Below are 17596 nucleotides of genomic sequence, written 5' to 3'. Positions count from 1 at the left end.
CTGCAGGGAGAAGGAGAATCCTGAAGCAGGAGAAAAGGCTGTGGGAGAGAAGCCCAAAGTGTCAGTGGCTTGGGAGGTGCTGGGGAGAGAGCTGTGGAGGGCAGGGCAGGGCTGCGCTGGGTAACAGAGTGAGGAGGAAGTTTGTGGAGCCCAGGAGAGGGTTGGAGGGCTGAGCCCAGGAAGGGAGGAAGTGTTTTCATTCCTTGGTGTTGGGATGTTGTCACCTCAGATGGGGCAGGACTCTGAGGGCAGATCTGCACTGCAGCTGGGCCTGGGTTTCCCAGCCTGAGCTAGCATGCTAAAAACAGCAGTGTCCTGGGGCAATCCACTGTGGACAAAGTGACATGGACACCCTGGCATGTATGCAGACAGCTAGCTTGTGCTGCCCCTGGCTAGGCTGCTAGTGTCTGCCTGGGCTGGGATGCACTCCCCCAGCTGCAGTGTCAGCATACCCTGGAGGGGAAATCACTGCAGAGCTGGGAGGAAGAGGCAGAGGGACTGTGATGCTGGCTCTCACCACAAGGAGGTGCTCTACTATGGTGAGTCTATGACCAGTGCCTTACTGGGGATGCAGGCAGCTGTGGATCCTGCCCAAAGGATGGGGGTGCTGAGGGCTGGGGACAAGGACTGATGGGGTTACAGTACTGTAGTCATATGACCACTCTGTTTAGGCATTGGTACAGCTAATGCCAATTTGCACCAATGTATCAGTGGCTACTGACCCCTCCTGCAAGCAGCATTAAGGATGCCAGCCTGAAGGAGGGAGCTGGATGAGGAGGCAGGTGGCTTTGGGCCCAGAGCTGGGAGGTCCCGGGCCCAGTTGTGGAGGGAGGCCAGGGAAAGTGGCAGTGACTGTTGTGGATGCAGACACACTGCCCCAAAGTTGTCATAAGAATGGCCAGACTGGGTCAGACCAAGGGGCCATCCAGCCTAGTGTCCTGTCTTCTGACAGTGGCCAATGGCAGGTGCCCCAGAAGGAATGAACAGAACAGGGAATCACAAAGTGATCCATCCCCTGTTGGCCATTCCCTGGCAAACACAGGCTAGGGACACCATCCCTGCCCATCCTGGCTAATAGCCACTGATGGATCGATCCTCCATGAATTTATCTAGTTCTTTTTGAACCCTGTTATAGTCTTGGCCTTCACAACATCCCCTGGCAAGGAGTTCCACAGGTTGACTGTGTTGTACTGCCTCTTGTTTGTTTTAAACTTGCTGCTTCTTAATTTCATTTGGTGACCCCTAGTTCTTGTGTTATGAAAAGGAGTAAATAACACTTTCTTATTTACTTTCTCCACACCAGTCATGCTTTTATAGACCTCTGTCATATCTCCCCTTAGTCTGAAAAGTCCCAGTCTTATCAATCTCTCCTCATATAGCAGCCGTTCCACACCCTTAATCATTTTGGTTGCCCTTTTTTTTAAGCTTTTTCCAATTCTAATATATCTTTTTTGAGATGGGGTGACCACATCTGTATGTAGTATTCAAGATGTGGGTGTACCATGGATTTATATAGAAGCAATATGATATTTTTTGTCTTATCTACCCCTTCCTCAATGATTTGGGGAGAGGGATAGCTCAGTGGTTTGAGCATTGGCCTGCTAAACCTAGGGTTGTGAGTTCAATCCTTGAGGGGGCCACCTAGGGATCTGGGGCAAAAATCAGTACTTGGTCCTGCTAGTGAAGGAAGGGGGCTGGCCTCAATGACCTTGCAAGGTCCCTTCCAGTTCTAGGAGATTGGTATATCTTCTATTTCTTATTCCCAACATTCTGTTCGCTTTCTTGACACCACTGCACATTGAGTGGATGTTTTCAGAGAACTATCCACACTGACTCCAAGATCTTTCTGGAGTGGTAACAGCTCATTTAGACCCATCATTGTATATGTAGAGTTGGGATTGTTTTCCAGTGTGCATCACTTTGCATTTATCAACATGGAATTTCATCTGCCATTTTGTTGCCCAGTCACCCAGTTCTGTGAGCTACGTTTGTAGCTCTTCAGTCTGCCTAGGTGTAGTGGGGCGACTGCCCCACTTCCTGTGAGTGTGGGCTGTGGCAGGTCAGGGTGCCTGCAGACAGGGAGCCAATTAAAGAAGGGCTTATGGTGAGCCAGTCAGGGCCAGTCTCAGCCCTATAAAAAGGCTGCCCAGGAAGGGAGCGGTCAGTCTGTCCCAGGCCTTTGAGAGGGGGTGGTCAGTCTCCAAGGGTGGGAGACTAGCACTGCGGACAGTACAGTGCTGGCCAGGCTCGGGGAGGCTAGGGAGCTTGACCCCATAGCCGCCAGGCTGCAGGCCCTGAAGGGAAGGGCCTAGCGGGTGCAAGGGGCCACAAGGGAAGCAGCCCAGGGAAGCAGACAGCCAAGGGGAGACAAGGACAGCAAGGCTGCTGCCAGAGGGTCCCTGGGCTGGGACCCAGAGTAGAGGGCAGGCCTGGGTCCCCCCTTTGCAGTACTCCCAGCCATTGGCTGTAGGGAGTGGCCCGTTATAGACTATGCCAGATCCCTGACAAGAGGGACTAGACTCAGAAGGTGTGGTTGGACATGGTGGCTGAGGTGTAGGACTGCTTATCACCCCCCCCAACCCTCAGAAGGGGGTGCAGATGTACTAAGGGGCACTGCCGGAGGGCAGTGGCCTTGAAGAGGACGCCACTTGAAGAGCAACACTGGTCCAGAGACAGCAACTGAGGGCGAAACGATGGACTGGGACACCACCAGGAGGGGGCCCTCCACTGGACAGAGCTAATTCCCAGAGTCACTAGCGGGAGACACCAGGTGGTGAGTCCCAACCCATTACAATGGGATTTAACTATCTTGAGTAGTTTTGCAGCATCTGCAAACTTTGCCACCTCACTGTTTGTTCCTTTTTCCAGATTGTTTGACTATGTGGTATAGGACCGGTCCCAGTACAAACCCCTGGGGGACACCACTATTTACCTCTCTCCATTGAAAACTTTTCATTTATTCCTACCCTTTGTTTCCACTGGATCCCCCTTGTCCACATGATTGTTGACCCCACTCAAAGAATTCTAGTAGATTTGTGAGGCATGATTTCCCTTTACAAAAACCACGTTGATGATTCCCCAACACTCTATTCATTTATGTTTCGGACAATTTTGTTCTTTACTATAGTTTCAACCAGTTTGCCCAGTACAGAAGTCAGGCTTACCGGCCAATAACTGCTCACCTCTGGAGCTGCTTTTATTCTCCAAGCATTTGCTACAGAAGCTGATGTAAACAAGTTACAGACAACAGCTAGCAGTCCTGCAATTTCACATTTGAGTTCCTTCAGAACTCTTGGGTGATACCATCTGGTCCTGGTGACTTATTGCTGTTTAGTTTATCAATTTGTTCCAAAACCCCCTCTAATGACACCTCAGTCTAGGACAGTGCCCAAACTTGAGCCGTTCTTTTTAGGAATCTGAGGAATTTCCCTCACATCCTCAACCGCAAAGACCAGTGCAGAGTATTCATTTAGTTTCTCTGCAATGATCTCACAGTCATTGAATGATTGTCCAGCAGCCCCACTTATTGTTTAGCAGTTTCCTGCATCAGATGTACTTAAAATGTTTTTTGCTGTTACTTTTTGAGTCTTCGGCCAGCTGTTCTTCAAATTCTTTCTTGGCCTTCCTGATTATCTTCTCACACTTCATTTGCCAGGGTTTATGCTCTTTTCTATTTTCCTCATTAGGATTTAACTTCCACTCTTTAAAGGAGGCCTTTTTGCCTCTCACTGCTTCTTTGACTGTTTAGCCACAGTGGCTCGTTTTTTGGTTCTCTTACTATGATTTTTAATGTGGGGGATACATTGAAGTTGAGCCTCTTTTATGGTCTCTTTACAAAATTTTCCATGCAGCTTGCAAGGATTTTACTTTAGGTGCTGTACCTTTTAACTAACCTAATTTTTGTGGGTTTTTTCTTTTCCCCCAGCAGTGAGGTTGCAAGTGACCATCACAGCCAGACACAGAAGCTGTATGATCTATCTCTGCTGTTCATTTCCCTTCCCTCTTATGTGTGTGTTGCCTTCTAGGAAACCAAATCAGATTTTAACAGCAGCCCCAGCTGATGCTCATCTCAGTGAGCTTCTCCTGCCCAAAGAAGAGTTATTGCCGTCTTTGGTACCATCTAAAAGACAGGCCTCCATGTTTGACATTCCTCCTACCACCTCTCCCCAGCTATGGGGAAAGAGGGAGGGTGTAAAATAAGGCTTTAATTTTAACATTTGAAATGCTGGTTTTTCTGGATCTTTAATAAAAGGCTCAAGGGATCTTTAGGGGTGTGTTGCTCATGGTACTGAGCAGGCTGAGGTCTCTGCATAGAAACCCTGCACCTTACTCGATGGTGGACAGTGACTGGGTAATGTTAACGCCTTTAGCCCATATGTTCCATCTACACTGCTACAACAATCCCCTTCTCAGCCCTGGAGCTATTGCAGGGCTGCTGCTGAGCACTGAGCTCCCCTGAGGGCCTGTGACATTATGAGTATAATATAATAACTCATTGAAAGATGACAGGGCCAGAGTTAACTAACTCATCTCACCGACTGACCTGACCCATGGGTGAACCTTAAGGACTGGTTAGGAAGATATCTAAATGAATAAAGCTTTGGAATGCAAGTCTGCATTGTTAGGGGTAGATGTTTGCTCAGGTCTTGTGATGTCAGCAAACAAGTCTTGTCTATTGCTATAGCTTTAATTCAAAGATCAGAAAAGGAATATTAACACTTACTATTTCCCTCAAGTATCATCATATTGTCTGTGTCTCTCTGAAGGTTGTGGTAACCTGTATCTAAACTGTTTAATGGATAAATTACTCTGTGCTAATTGCCAGGATGTTTGGAAGAAGAATTAAGCCTATTGTTTTCTCAGGCTAAAGGCTGCTAGAAATATATAAGAACCCTGGGACACAATCCTAGTTCATCTCAGATCTGCTTTGGGTTTCAAGAAGGGGAAACCTTGAGCCATAAGGATTGAGATTCCCAGTCACTGACTGGAGTCACTCTGAATAAGGACATTGGACTGTAACCTGTGGACTATTTCTGAAAGGACTTTTGGCAACTACAAACTCATCTCTGCCGTGTATCTGAACCTCAAGAATTGAATTCAAGCCTGTATGTATATAGATCTTTTAACCAACTCTCTTCTTTTTTAATAAATTTTAGCTTAGTTAATAAGAATTGGCTATAGAGCGTATTTTGGGTAAGATCTAAGTTATAATTGGACCTGGGTGTGTGGCTGATCCTTTGGGATTGGAAGAACCTTTTCTTTTATATGATGAAGATCGATCTTCAGGCATCATCATCATATCTGACAGGTGTGTCTGGACGGAGGCCTGAGGCTGGGCACTTTAAGGGAATTGTGCTGTTTGGACTTCTAAGTAATCAGTGAGGTACTACAGAAGCTGTTTTGTGCTGGTTGATAAATCTAAGTATTGGAATAACCACCAGCTTCTGGGGTTTGTTTGCCCCGTTTGGTTTGCAGTTCACCCTGATTGAGTGACCTCAGCTGGCCCCCACAGGCAGCACCATCACAGGGCCCCACAAGCAGAGGGGCCCTAGTTCAGCTGTATTGCTTGAGCAGCGTGTGCACCTGTGATAGACAAAGGAACCTATCCATGAGTGTCCTTCTGCTTGCTCTAAGCAAGGGTCTCTCTGTGGGGCGGCTCTGCATGTGCCCCAGCTCCCGGAGCTCTGCCCCACTAATACAGCTTTGGCCGTACCTTATCGCTGCAGGAGAGACGGCCCCAGCTGCACCATGGTCTCAGCATCCAATAGCTCCTCCTTCACTTCACACCTGCAGTGCCTGCTGCTGGCTGGGGGAAGGAGGGTGGGGCAAGAGCTCATCAGCAGCCCATCACATTCCTCCACTGCTGATGAACAGCTACTGCAGCCAATGGGAAGCTCAGGCTGATTGTGATGTCAAGGTTCTGCATTTATGAGGCTGCACTCTCCAGCCTCAGCCCAACAGCAGTCTGGGCTGTGGTCCTCAGGGATATTAGCCTAATCCCCCTCCCCCACGCCAACTTTAAGGGTGGCATTGAGGAGAAGGAAGTTACTCCTTCTCATGCTTTTTTAGCCTCTCTGCCCCTAGTAGAACGTCGGGCTCTGTGGAGCAGCAGATTCACCACCTTCCTCTCTCTGCTAGCTGCCCCCTGAGTGGTCTGAGCAGCATGCTCCCCAGCTGTGGTTACGGGTCTTCCATCTATGGCACCCCCTCAGCTGTAGCATGCTTCTTTCTTCAGCGGATGCTTGTGATCTCCACCCATTACCACTTGTCAGGTTACAGCACCCAAGAGCGAAGGGGCCATGTCCTAGACCAGCCAGGTCCCTGAACAAAGACCTTCTATTACTAGCAAACGGGGTGGAATTGGGGTGAGAGTGAGGGCAACTATACACCACAGGGCTGGATGAATCCCTCAAAAGTTCATGTCAGACTTCTTAATACTGGGGGCTCTTCCCTTAAAAATTCTACCCCATCAGGAAAGTCATATTCTGAGGGGTATTGGCCAGACCCCCCTGAAACTCTTTTGACATTAATACTTTAAAAGAAAAGAGTCCAGGGATTTTGCTGTTCTTTGCCTTTTTACTGAGTGCCACATGTTTGTGCCCCCAAAGGAGAAAATCTCTGTTCCTGCAGACCTCATGAGGCGTCCCAAAGCCAGATCACATTCTGCGGCTCTTGTCAAGCTCATAAAACAGAGTTGAGAGGAGGAGCCTGCTCTTTTCCACATGGAAAATGTAATAACAACCCAGGCTGGGAGCTGCTCTCACCACTAGGTAACACTTTCTCAGATGGCGCCCAAGCAAGTCTGGGCAGAGAATGTGAAATGCTCAAAAGCAGTACGGGGTGGGCTTCAGCTCGGCCTCTCTTCTGAGCGTTCACATACAAGGACTCAGGCCAGAACAAAACGCAAGGAGGGTCCTAGGCCACACTGGGGCTGCCTAGGCACTCTGGCAATGCAAATAAATAATCGGAAGCCCAGGGCTACTTTGCACAGCTTGGGCACCTTAAAGATTGAAAAAAAAAAAAAAAAGCTGAAGAAGGGGAAGAATCCTGCTGTCTTTTGCTGCTTGATTTCCCCATTCTACAGTCTGAGCTGCCCCACTTGGGAGCAGCACACAGAGTCTAGGCAGCATAACCAGAAGTGACACCAAGGAGCTTTTTCTATTTGAAAACATGGAAGTGACATCTCTACACCTCTGCATGTGATTTAGCCCTGGGCCAGCAGGTCCCTCTTGTCTGAGCCGGCAATGAGTGACTCCTGTTTACCGTGCCAGTGGCAGGGGCCTAGAGACAGGAATCTCCAGCTGTGGAAGGTTCGCAAAGGGGGTTGGGAGCAGGAGGGAATGATACCACCCTGCCCTATCCATATTGCTAAATAGGAAGGGGGATCTTGTGGGGCCAAAATGGAAAAGCTTGAGATTCACTGCTCTTGAAAAATCTATCTAGGTATTTCTACAGCCCCCACTAATGCAGTATCTGAACCTCACACTTGGGTCCGTTCTGGTGTCAACACTTAAAAGGTTGTTGAAAAGGGGGGAAAGGGTTCAGAAAAGAGCCCGAAGAATGAGCTAAGATCTGGGAAACCAGCTTTCTAGGGAGAGACTAAAGAACTCAATCATTTTGATAAGCCAAAAAAAGTTGAGGGGCTGGATACTAGTGTATAGATAACCATACAGGGAGAAGGCCTCTGCTATAGAGGTCTGATACACTGCTGAAGAGCCAACAGCGGAACCAGATCTCATGGCTTAAAACTGAAGCTAGATAAATTCCAACTGCAAATGAGATGCACATGTTTTAAGACAGGGATCTCAAACTGGGGGTTGGGACCCCTCTGGGGTTTGTGAGGATATTACATGGGGGGTCACAAGCCAACAGCTTCCACCTCAAACCCTGCTTTGCCTCCAGCATTTATAATGGTTTTAAATATATACAAGTGTTTTTGAAGTATAAGGGGTGGTCGCACTCAGAGGCTTGCTGTGTGAAAGGGGTCACCAGTTTGAGAGCCACTGTTTTAAGGACAGTGTTGCAGACACAGCAGTGCCAGAGGCAAGCAACAGTGGTTCGTTGCCTAGAGTGCTTAAGCGCCAATAAACACACTAGGGTGGAGAAGCAAACAACCAAATTTATTTGAGCTCAAATAAGGTGCCAGGGAGAAATAACAATTTTAGATTCTGCACACCTAAAACAAGCAGGTTTTTTTTATATTTTAGTTGTTTACTACAAAACTTTTTTGCTGACTAGCTGATTTTTTACTTCCCTGTACTTACCCATCCAGCTGCAGTATTCTTTTTTTATTTAATTTTTTTATTTTTCCCCTCTTCCCCCCTTTTTGCTGCTGAGACATGTACACAGTATTTTAAAACGGCCTTGAGCGGGCTTTAGCCGAGCTTCAGTGTATTACAGCAGAGAACTGGCTGTTACAACCAAAACTAACTGCTAACACTACATTTTTGCAGCTATTAGTACATTAGGTTACACAAAGTGTTTAACATGGAGGAACATTGGTTCATTAAGGCCTACAACAGGAGGGCTTCATTGACACTTGTGGTCTATCACCTTTCCGAGTTACCTAGGGTTATGTCAGAGTGACACCAACAACTCCCTCCTTTGAGAATACTCAACAAACTTTTGGCTGAGTGTTCTCACATTTAAAGGATAACATGTGATTAAGCTTTAGGGAGCTGGAGTGCTTTACAGCAAGCAAGCAAGAGAAGAGTAACGATACACAACACCACACCAGTGAGCAGGAGGTGAACAATACCTTTTTTAGTTTTTTTAGGTTGAGCAACCAGCCCCAGGGGGAATTAGAAATAGTAGGGTTTTTTTTCTGGGCCTTTTACTGTTTAAAAGCCTGTTTGGCTGACAGGATGTGCTTGTTAATATTCTGTGTGCTTTCTGGGACATAAGTACAGTATTTATTCCCTATAAGGGCGCACACCCCGCCGTGGGAAGCCACACTTCCACCTAGGAAGTTTTCACATATGTTTTCATGATCACAGATCAGATGGTATTTCTGATGCGTCTGTAAGGGCAGTGGGCCAAGTCTGGTACTTAAGATTACTTTGGCCATCAGCTGGTCATTCAGGATATTCCGAATTTCTAAACATACTAGATTCCACTGCAATGCCTTTCCAGCCTCAGTTATATTTAATACCATTTTTTTTGGTGTAGTACTATAATACACCTGTTATTTAACTATTTTTAGGTACTGTTAAAAGGCATTCCCATTAAGAGCATACATTATTAGTCATTGGAATGGTTTTAATATGGGTAAAATTTTTAGTAGCAGAACAAACTTTTGGGTACTTGTTATTTAAAATCCAATTAGAGAGAGCTATATATGCTGAGGGATTTATTCAAAACACAGGGCGCAGCCTGTAGAATAAACCCCAAAATCCATTTAATACCACATTTTTAAACATGGGTTCCACAAATGTCCTCCCACTAGTGTATAATTTTTTGTTTTTTTACCAGGGTCAGTTTTTAATGTCCTTTTTAGTTAGGAATTTTTGGACTTTGGCAATTTCAGTGGAGCGAGTGTTCCTTTTTTTTTTTCCAAAACAGTCGTGATGCAGCATCCTACAGGGCAGAGGTTACTAGCACATAACCCTGTAATGGTTTTGATTTTTCTAGAAAAATTCAAAGGCACAGTAGATTTGTCAGTGGATAAGGGAGAGGTTACTAGCATGTCACCTTGTATGTTTTCCCTGCTGTCCAAAAGGCACAGTGGAGCTAGAAGGTGAAATAGGCTAATCATTAGTAGGAGAATTCTCCGGATGTGGAGTGGGTCTTTTTGCAGTGAGAATCTTGGGTTCAAGCAGTCAGTCTTTGGCACTTCACAGCAGTGTTGGTAGTCACCGGGACTTAAGGGCCTTTTCAGCATGGAGCCAAGGCAGTCTTTCGTCGGTGGACCTTTACATTAATCCCGTCTCCTGGTTCCAAGGAGTGGCAGGGCTGCTAGGGTTTTTGGGTAGTGCTTCTTTACCTGTGAGAAAAGAAACTTAATACATTTTATTAGTGCCTGGCAGTGTTTTTTAGATTTTATAGCTGTGTGGGCAAATTTAGGCCCTCCTTTTTCTGGTTGTTAGCCAAGTCTTAACTGTGAGCAGTGTCCTTGAATGGAGTTAGTGTTTTATTTATAGCCTGAGCTTGCTAGCTAATTTTTGTTTGTTTGTTTGTTGTTTTTTAACCTGCAAAGGAAACTTTTACTTTTTACTTATATACTTTTTTTTAACAATGAAGACATAAACATTGTCATTATTGTTGGCCAAATAGGGCCCGTTTCCCCCTGGAGCTTACCTAATTACACCAAGGAGGCACGGAGGACAAGAAGACAGGTACCACACCTTTATTCTCGTTCAGCTGAGCGGGTGTTTCTTCTCGACTAGTGCCAGAGAAGAAGAACACACCTTACATGGGCGACATGAGCCCCTTTTATAATCAGCAACAAACAACTTTAGTTCTCATCCTGTTTACGTCATTATGCTGACCTATAGATAACAGGTTACACAGAATACATGTATTATTTTGGGGAGGGGGATACAAGAGACATCTGTTGCGGATACATTTGTCATTTTGAAGGGAGTGTAAGGTACATGCCTTGACCTCTGGCATTAAATGTCTTTGGGGATACATGAGAAAACAGCTGCATATATTTACGTGCCAAGCGGGCCAATTAGTAAATAGCTGACATGGTTAAATATGAGATTAAATACCTGTCCTGTCCTTGATTCTCAGGTCCCTTTTATCATTCAAATCCCTAGGCCCATCCTTTAGCTAAAAGCAGAAGAGGCAGAAGCCGAAATTGCAGGCCTTTTAAGTATTAGGCCTTTTCCATCATTACACAGTACATTAGTTTTATTATTTAATATATGCTACATACACCCTTTTACTAAAATAACTTTATTACAGAGCTTTGGAGCAACAAGCCAGGACAAGCACACCCACTTTGAGGAGTTTATTAAATTTAACCTTTAGTTCAATAGCTTTTTACCATCCCCAGCCCTCTGGCTAGAAATTTGAGGTAGCCAGAAAGATCCCATATACAATATGGGGAGTGGGTTAACTTTTTATGTTCTTGCTTTTAAAGACTGTTGGTATGCAAATTTTAACAACAATTTTTGCAATTAACAGTTTGACCAATGAAGTTTTTTTTCCTTACTTAAGGAAATGCATTAGACTTTAGTATATTACATTTTTTTGATTTACCCCAACGCTTTGTATTTCAAGTTGAACAAAACAAGTATTTGCATTTTAATTTAACCTTTTTGTTTGCTTTTAAACTAGACTATTTTATAAAAATATTAAACACAAAAATTCCAGCCACAAGACAAACACCACAAGACAGAACGTAGAACACAAAACATAATTTTTATTGTGCCAGTAAATGCATGGTACGTTGAATGCTGTTTAGCTGGCATTAGTTTTTTTTGATTATTTGAAAGACCAAAAAAAACAGAGGTCTACCCACCCCTTCTGGGCAGACAATTATTGCTTGAAATATACAAATACCCTTGTTGACTTCAGGCAAAAACAGAGGAATTACCCCATTTTTTTTGTATTTGCTTTATAGGCAGCCCAGGTTTTTAATTACATAACACTGTATACATTTTTTAGCTAATTTAACTAAATTGTTTATAGCCAAACCAAATGATTGCAATTTAATAATTTTTTTGCCTGAATTTATTTACAAACATTTTACAGACACCAAAAACCGTTTTTTTTGTTTTTTTTTTTAGCATTTTTACAAAGTTTAACTGCCGTTTTTTTTAGCAACTACAGAGTTAACTTCTTACTTTTCCTTAAATCACTTGCTTGTTTTTCAACAGCTACTTTTATTAACTTAAATTACCATTCCAAGTAAGTCCTGGGTATTTGAAATTTCCATGCTTACACTTACTGATTTTTTTTTTTTTTTTTTTTTTTTTTTTTTTTTTTTTTTTTTACTACACCCTTAAAGTTTTTTAATCTGTTTTTTAGTCTCTCTGTCTGTTGCCCGTCTGCCTGGGCCCGATTCTGCTTTTTTTGCTGAACCGTTCCTTCCATGGGCACCAACTTATTTCACTACCAGTTTAGCTAGGAGGGTGGGCTTTTTAACTAGCCCCCACCCTTTCTGGGTTTTTTTTTTAAACATTTTTATTTATAAGACTACCCGAGTCCTTTTTTATGAGGCTTGTTACCTGGACAAAAACACATGGCCCATTGGGCAAAGGCCAGTTACTTAACATATAATTTAAAGGACTATTTTTAGAGGGTTTACCCAGAGACTTATTCATTTGTTTGACACTTAAACAGAAAAGAGAATTACACAGAGCGCAGAGGGAATTACAGTTTAAGCTAGATTTTTTTATTTTTATACACTGACCACTACAAGGGATGGGACAGAAGGATTTTAATTTAACCTTAGAGCTTTTTCGCACACGTGGCTTCCACTCGGAGGAATTACGAACGAGAGGTTCAGTTCCGCCCACACTCCTAACGTCCAAATGAACAGAGCAGAAAAACAACAGTAACCGGTTGAACAGAACAGAACCAAAACCAGATAGCGTTTCCTTATTTTATTAGGGCTTATTTTTACTTATGCAATTTTTAACATATAACACCAACAGTACCAAGCAAAGCAAACATAAAATAATAAGGGTAAAACAAATAGATGGTGTAAGTTTTGCAGGGCTTCTTCCTTTTTAATTGCTTACCAAACTGTGACAAATTTTTGTTACCAATCTATTCCTTGTGTCAGGTGATCAGGCTGACACTACAGGATCGTTGGGGGAAGATAAAGAAAACACACCTGTCACGGAGTGTGGGGAGTCCGGTCCTGCACCCCTCTTCCTGGGACCCACAGTGACTCTCAGCCAGCCAGTAAAACAGAAGGTTTATTGGACAACAGGAACACAGGTTACAGCAGAGCTTGCAGGCACAGTCAGGACCCCTCCACCGAGTCCTTCTGTGCTTTCAGGGTGCTTGGATCCTAGCTAGGATACCCTGAATTCCACCCACACAGCCCCAAGCCCAAACTCAAACTGCTTCCCTCCTGCCACTCCCTTCCTTTGTTCCCCTTCCCGGGCAAAGGTGTTTGACCTTTCCCCTCCCTTACCTAGCTCAGGTTACAGGCCCTGGCATCGTCCATCCCCTAAAGTCCTCCCCTGCTCTCCCACTCCCCACACAGACAGTCCCTACTGCATCACAACACCATATAACTGAATTTTAAAGCTTCATTAATAAAATAATAAAACAACAGAGAGTGTTGGGAACGCTCCCTCATTACTCAGGAAAACATTAATGCCCAAGCCCCTTTCATACCCACACACGTACGTCCAGACTGGCCACTTCTGTGTATAATGTTCAGAGGAGGGAGAGAGGTGGACAGGAGATTATCCTGTATACAGCTTGTCCAGAATTTCCAACATGCTTTTGCTCTTGGGAGGGCTGTTTTTTTACACCCTGGAATTTTCTGCAGTGTCTCTTTCAGAGATTCCAGTCCAGGTCGGCTGCCTGTGGCTTTTTCGGTGTCACCAAGCCACACCGACTCCAGGGTCACAAAGGCACACTTACTGGACAGTTAAGCTTTGCAAATGTAACCTTAGTTTTGTAACTTGTATTGCCTTTGGTTTGCCTCTGTCTATATTTTTTTACAGCCAGCTGGGGCTGAAAGCAGCCCCTCCCTGCACCAAGCACAGTCTGCGCCGATTCCTGACCCTGAATGCAGAGAAACCCCCCCACCCTTCCATCCCTGGGCCAAGATGATTTTTAAATTAACCCGTTTTTTTCCTCAATAGACAAATTTGCTCACGCTGTGTCAGGGCTTTTTGGTGATTAAACGCTCCTCTTCGATGTATGATCTTATCTAGATTGAAGTACCTTCTAGTGGGCATTGTTTAGATGGATTTTCATGCATGTAACTATTCCAATTCTTTAAATACCTGCAGGTTGTTGAACCATAATGTACGTACATGTAATATGCTGGGGTACTCTTAGGGGGTGAGATGGAATGTTTAGACTGTCCCCCCACCCATTTTCCACTTACACACACAGGGAGGGTGCCCTGTCCGCGCTAGCGGCTCATAAACTAAGGATTTTTCCCTACAGGGTACTCACACAGGAGAGGCTAACGAGGATGGCCACGACCCTCCTACACCTCCCTTCAGCAAAGAGCGTCGGCTAGTCTCTGGGAGACGGCGCCGCTTACTCTGATTGCATCCAGTGAGATGATCAGACTGTCAGTAGCCCACACGGAAAGGAAAGGGGGAGGGAAGATGGGTACACACACTCCTAGACCCAGGTAGCTTCCTCACCGGACGATGCCAGGCCAAGTCAGCCCACCATGGGTCGGACCTCCTAAAGATCCACTAGTTACTGGGCTTGCGTTAGAGTAGTCCTGATCACGAGCTTTTGCTTTACAGGGTACTCTGGGCGTCTTCCAGTAACAGTCACTCATACTGGCCCCTTTTTTGCAGCCACAACAGGGAGAGAGTGCACTAGGACATAGGGTCTTGCCTTCCTAGACAGGTCCCTCCTTTGTCCCTGAACTGTCCCTAACCTGCTTTTGGATTCTTGCACTCCGCCAGACAGGGGGAAGAACAGGAGTTATGGTTTGGTTTGGTTTTGTTTTGTTTTGTTTTTTAACCAGAGCTTTTTATACAAACAGTTTCAGAACCTACCTGTTCACTGACAAAACAGGAGTAATTGTACTGTAATTTACTGATTCTTCAGGTGGCCACCTTTCCTGACCCTTTAATTTGTACTGAGGCCAGTCCACTGCACAAAACCTTTGTAACCTAGTTTTGGATAACGGATCCGATCCAAACACCTTTAAATTCTCCAGAATGCATTCTAGGGGGGAGCACCTTGCCTTCCCCACCTTGCTTTGCCCCTGCACCGTGTCGCAGGTAGATGCTGGGCGTCCCCAGATCCTAACAGAGAAAGTCCGGACAACCGGACTGTTCCTACCTTATCCAAGGGACCGGTTCCTCACCGTCGCCCGGGACCGGTTCCACACCGTCGCCCACAACTGCTTCTCCACTATTTGAGCGCGTTGCACCGTTGTGCCCTCTGGGGTCGCTCACACCGCGTCTCTGCCGAGGCCCCCGGTGAAGTCACCGGTGTGCACTGGGCGTTGGTCGTCACCGCGATCCGTTGACCTCCAGGAGGGATCCAGGCAAGGCTAATTTCCGCCTCAGCCCACCCAGGGACGCCAAAAACTGTTGCAGACACAGCAGTGCCAGAGGCAAGCAACAGTGGTTCGTTGCCTAGAGTGCTTAAGCGCCAATAAACACACTAGGGTGGAGAAGCAAACAACCAAATTTATTTGAGCTCAAATAAGGTGCCAGGGAGAAATAACAATTTTAGATTCTGCACACCTAAAACAAGCAGGTTTTTTTTTATATTTTAGTTGTTTACTACAAAACTTTTTTGTTGACTAGCTGATTTTTTCCTTCCCTGTACTTTCCCATCCAGCTGCAGTATTCTTTTTTATTTAATTTTTTTATTTTTCCCCTCCTCCCCCCTTTTTGCTGCTGAGACATGTACACAGTATTTTAAAACGGCCTTGAACGGGCTTTAGCCGAGCTTCAGTGTATTACAGCAGAGAACTGGCTGTTACAACCAAAACTAACTGCTAACACTACATTTTTGCAGCTATTAGTACATTAGGTTACACAAAGTGTTTAACATGGAGGAACATTGGTTCATTGAGGCCTACAACAGGAGGGCTTCATTGACACTTGTGGTCTATCACCTTTCCCAGTTACCTAGGGTTATGTCAGAGTGACACCAACCCAGGGATTACCTATGGACCCAGCTTCCCCAGTAACGTGGCTGGTGGATTCTCTGCCCCTGCGGTGTAATTTGCAATAGGGCAGAGTGTGCGTTTAAAGCCGAACACCAGTGCGGGAATAGCTCCCTGTGGACGCTCTGTCCTTGCGGCACCAGCAGCCCAGAGAGCTGCCCGGGCTCAGGACCCTGGAGTCCTGCATGGTGGCAGCTGTGTGACCCTATGGCCCTGCCCCTGCCCCCATGGGACGTTTGCCTTAGACTGTCTGACCCACAGGCCTGGCTCTGCCCCACCTAGCAACCATCCCTCCTAGCAACCAGCCGGACCATAGAGACCCTGCCTAGAGCGCCGTCTCCACCCCTCCCATGACCATAGAGATGTGGGTAGAGCGCCACCTGGCCTAGCACTGCCCCTCACATCGCTCCCTGGAGCTGCGGCCTGGCGGAGCGGCGCCCCCTGCAGCGGGGGGAGCGGTGCTGCTGCAGCCCTGGCCTGCTGGGGGGACCCAGCCCCACTGCCCCTCCCCACACACAGTGCTTCTGTGGGGGACCCAAGGGGGCTTTGGAGAGGGGCCTGGCCAGGCCCACAGGATGGGGGCGGGGGGCCCAGGGAGAGTCTGAGGAGAGGTGGGGCTGAGGGAGGGGGCAGTGGGGGAGGGGTATGGCAGGGGAGTGAGGGGGTGGGGGGCTAGGTGGGGCAGGCGAGGGGAGAGTCTGAGGACAGGTGGGGCTGAGGGAGGGGGCAGTGGGGGAGGGGTATGGCAGGGGAGTGAGGGGGTGGGGGGCTAGGTGGGGCAGGCGAGGGGAGAGTCTGAGGACAGGTGGGGCTGAGGGAGGGGGCAGTGGGGGAGGGGTATGGCAGGGGAGTGAGGGGGTGGGGGGCTAGGTGGGGCAGGCGAGGGGAGAGTCTGAGGACAGGTGGGGCTGAGGGAGGGGGCAGTGGGGGAGGGGTATGGCAGGGGAGTGAGGGGGTGGGGGGCTAGGTGGGGCAGGCGAGGGGAGAGTCTGAGGACAGGTGGGGCTGAGGGAGGGGGCAGTGGGGGACGGGTATGGCAGGGGAACGAGGGGGTGGGGGCTGGGTGGAGCAGGCAAGGGGAGAGTCTGAGGACAGGTGGGGCTGAGGGAGGGGGCAGTGGGGGAGGGGTATGGCAGGGGAGTGAGGGGGTGGGGGGCTAGGTGGGGCAGGCGAGGGGAGAGTCTGAGGACAGGTGGGGCTGAGGGAGGGGGCAGTGGGGGAGGGGTATGGCAGGGGAGTGAGGGGGTGGGGGGCTAGGTGGGGCAGGCGAGGGGAGAGTCTGAGGACAGGTGGGGCTGAGGGAGGGGGCAGTGGGGGAGGGGTATGGTAGGGGAGTGAGGGGGTGGGGGCTGGGTGGAGCAGGCAAGGGGAGAGTCTGAGGACAGGTGGGCTGGGAGGGGCTGAGGGAGGGGGCGGTGGGGGAGGGGTATGGTAGGGGAGTGAGGGGGTGGGGGCTGGGTGGAGCAGGCAAGGGGAGAGTCTGAGGAGAGGTGGGGCGGGAGGGGCTGAGGGAGGGGGCAGTGGGGGAGGGGTATGGCAGGGAAGTGAGGGGGTGGGGGCTGGGTGGAGCAGGCAAGGGGAGAGTCTGAGGAGAGGTGGGGCGGGAGGGGCTGAGGGAGGGGGCAGTGGGGGAGGGGTATGGCAGGGGAACAAGGGGGTGGGGGCTGGGTGGAGCAGGCAAGGGGAGAGTCTGAGGACAGGTGGGGCTGAGGGAGGGGGCAGTGGGGGAGGGGTATGGCAGGGGAACGAGGGGGTGGGGCTGGGTGGAGCAGGCAAGGGGAGAGTCTGAGGAGAGGTGGAGCGGGAGGGGCT

At 47.7% G+C, this 17596-nt stretch overlaps 1 protein-coding gene and 1 long non-coding RNA gene across 2 annotated transcripts in view; both read right to left on the bottom strand.

The window, feature by feature from the left end:
- Positions 1–17596, bottom strand: part of LOC127059034 (dnaJ homolog subfamily B member 2-like) — a 108695-nt gene that overhangs the window by 27286 nt on the left and 63813 nt on the right. The gene's annotated exons all lie outside the window — the stretch shown is intronic.
- LOC127030038 (uncharacterized) lies at positions 9773–15327 on the bottom strand. Its single transcript, XR_007768277.1, has 2 exons — positions 14947–15327; positions 9773–9982 (listed from the first exon to the last, which is right to left on the bottom strand). It is a non-coding gene; the product is annotated as an uncharacterized LOC127030038 (long non-coding RNA).

Source organism: Gopherus flavomarginatus, chromosome 10 (genome assembly GCF_025201925.1).
Source record: "Gopherus flavomarginatus isolate rGopFla2 chromosome 10, rGopFla2.mat.asm, whole genome shotgun sequence".
Taxonomy (NCBI): domain Eukaryota; kingdom Metazoa; phylum Chordata; order Testudines; family Testudinidae; genus Gopherus; species Gopherus flavomarginatus.
Note: the sequence above shows the minus strand (reverse complement) of the source record. Positions and strands in the feature narration are given on the sequence as shown.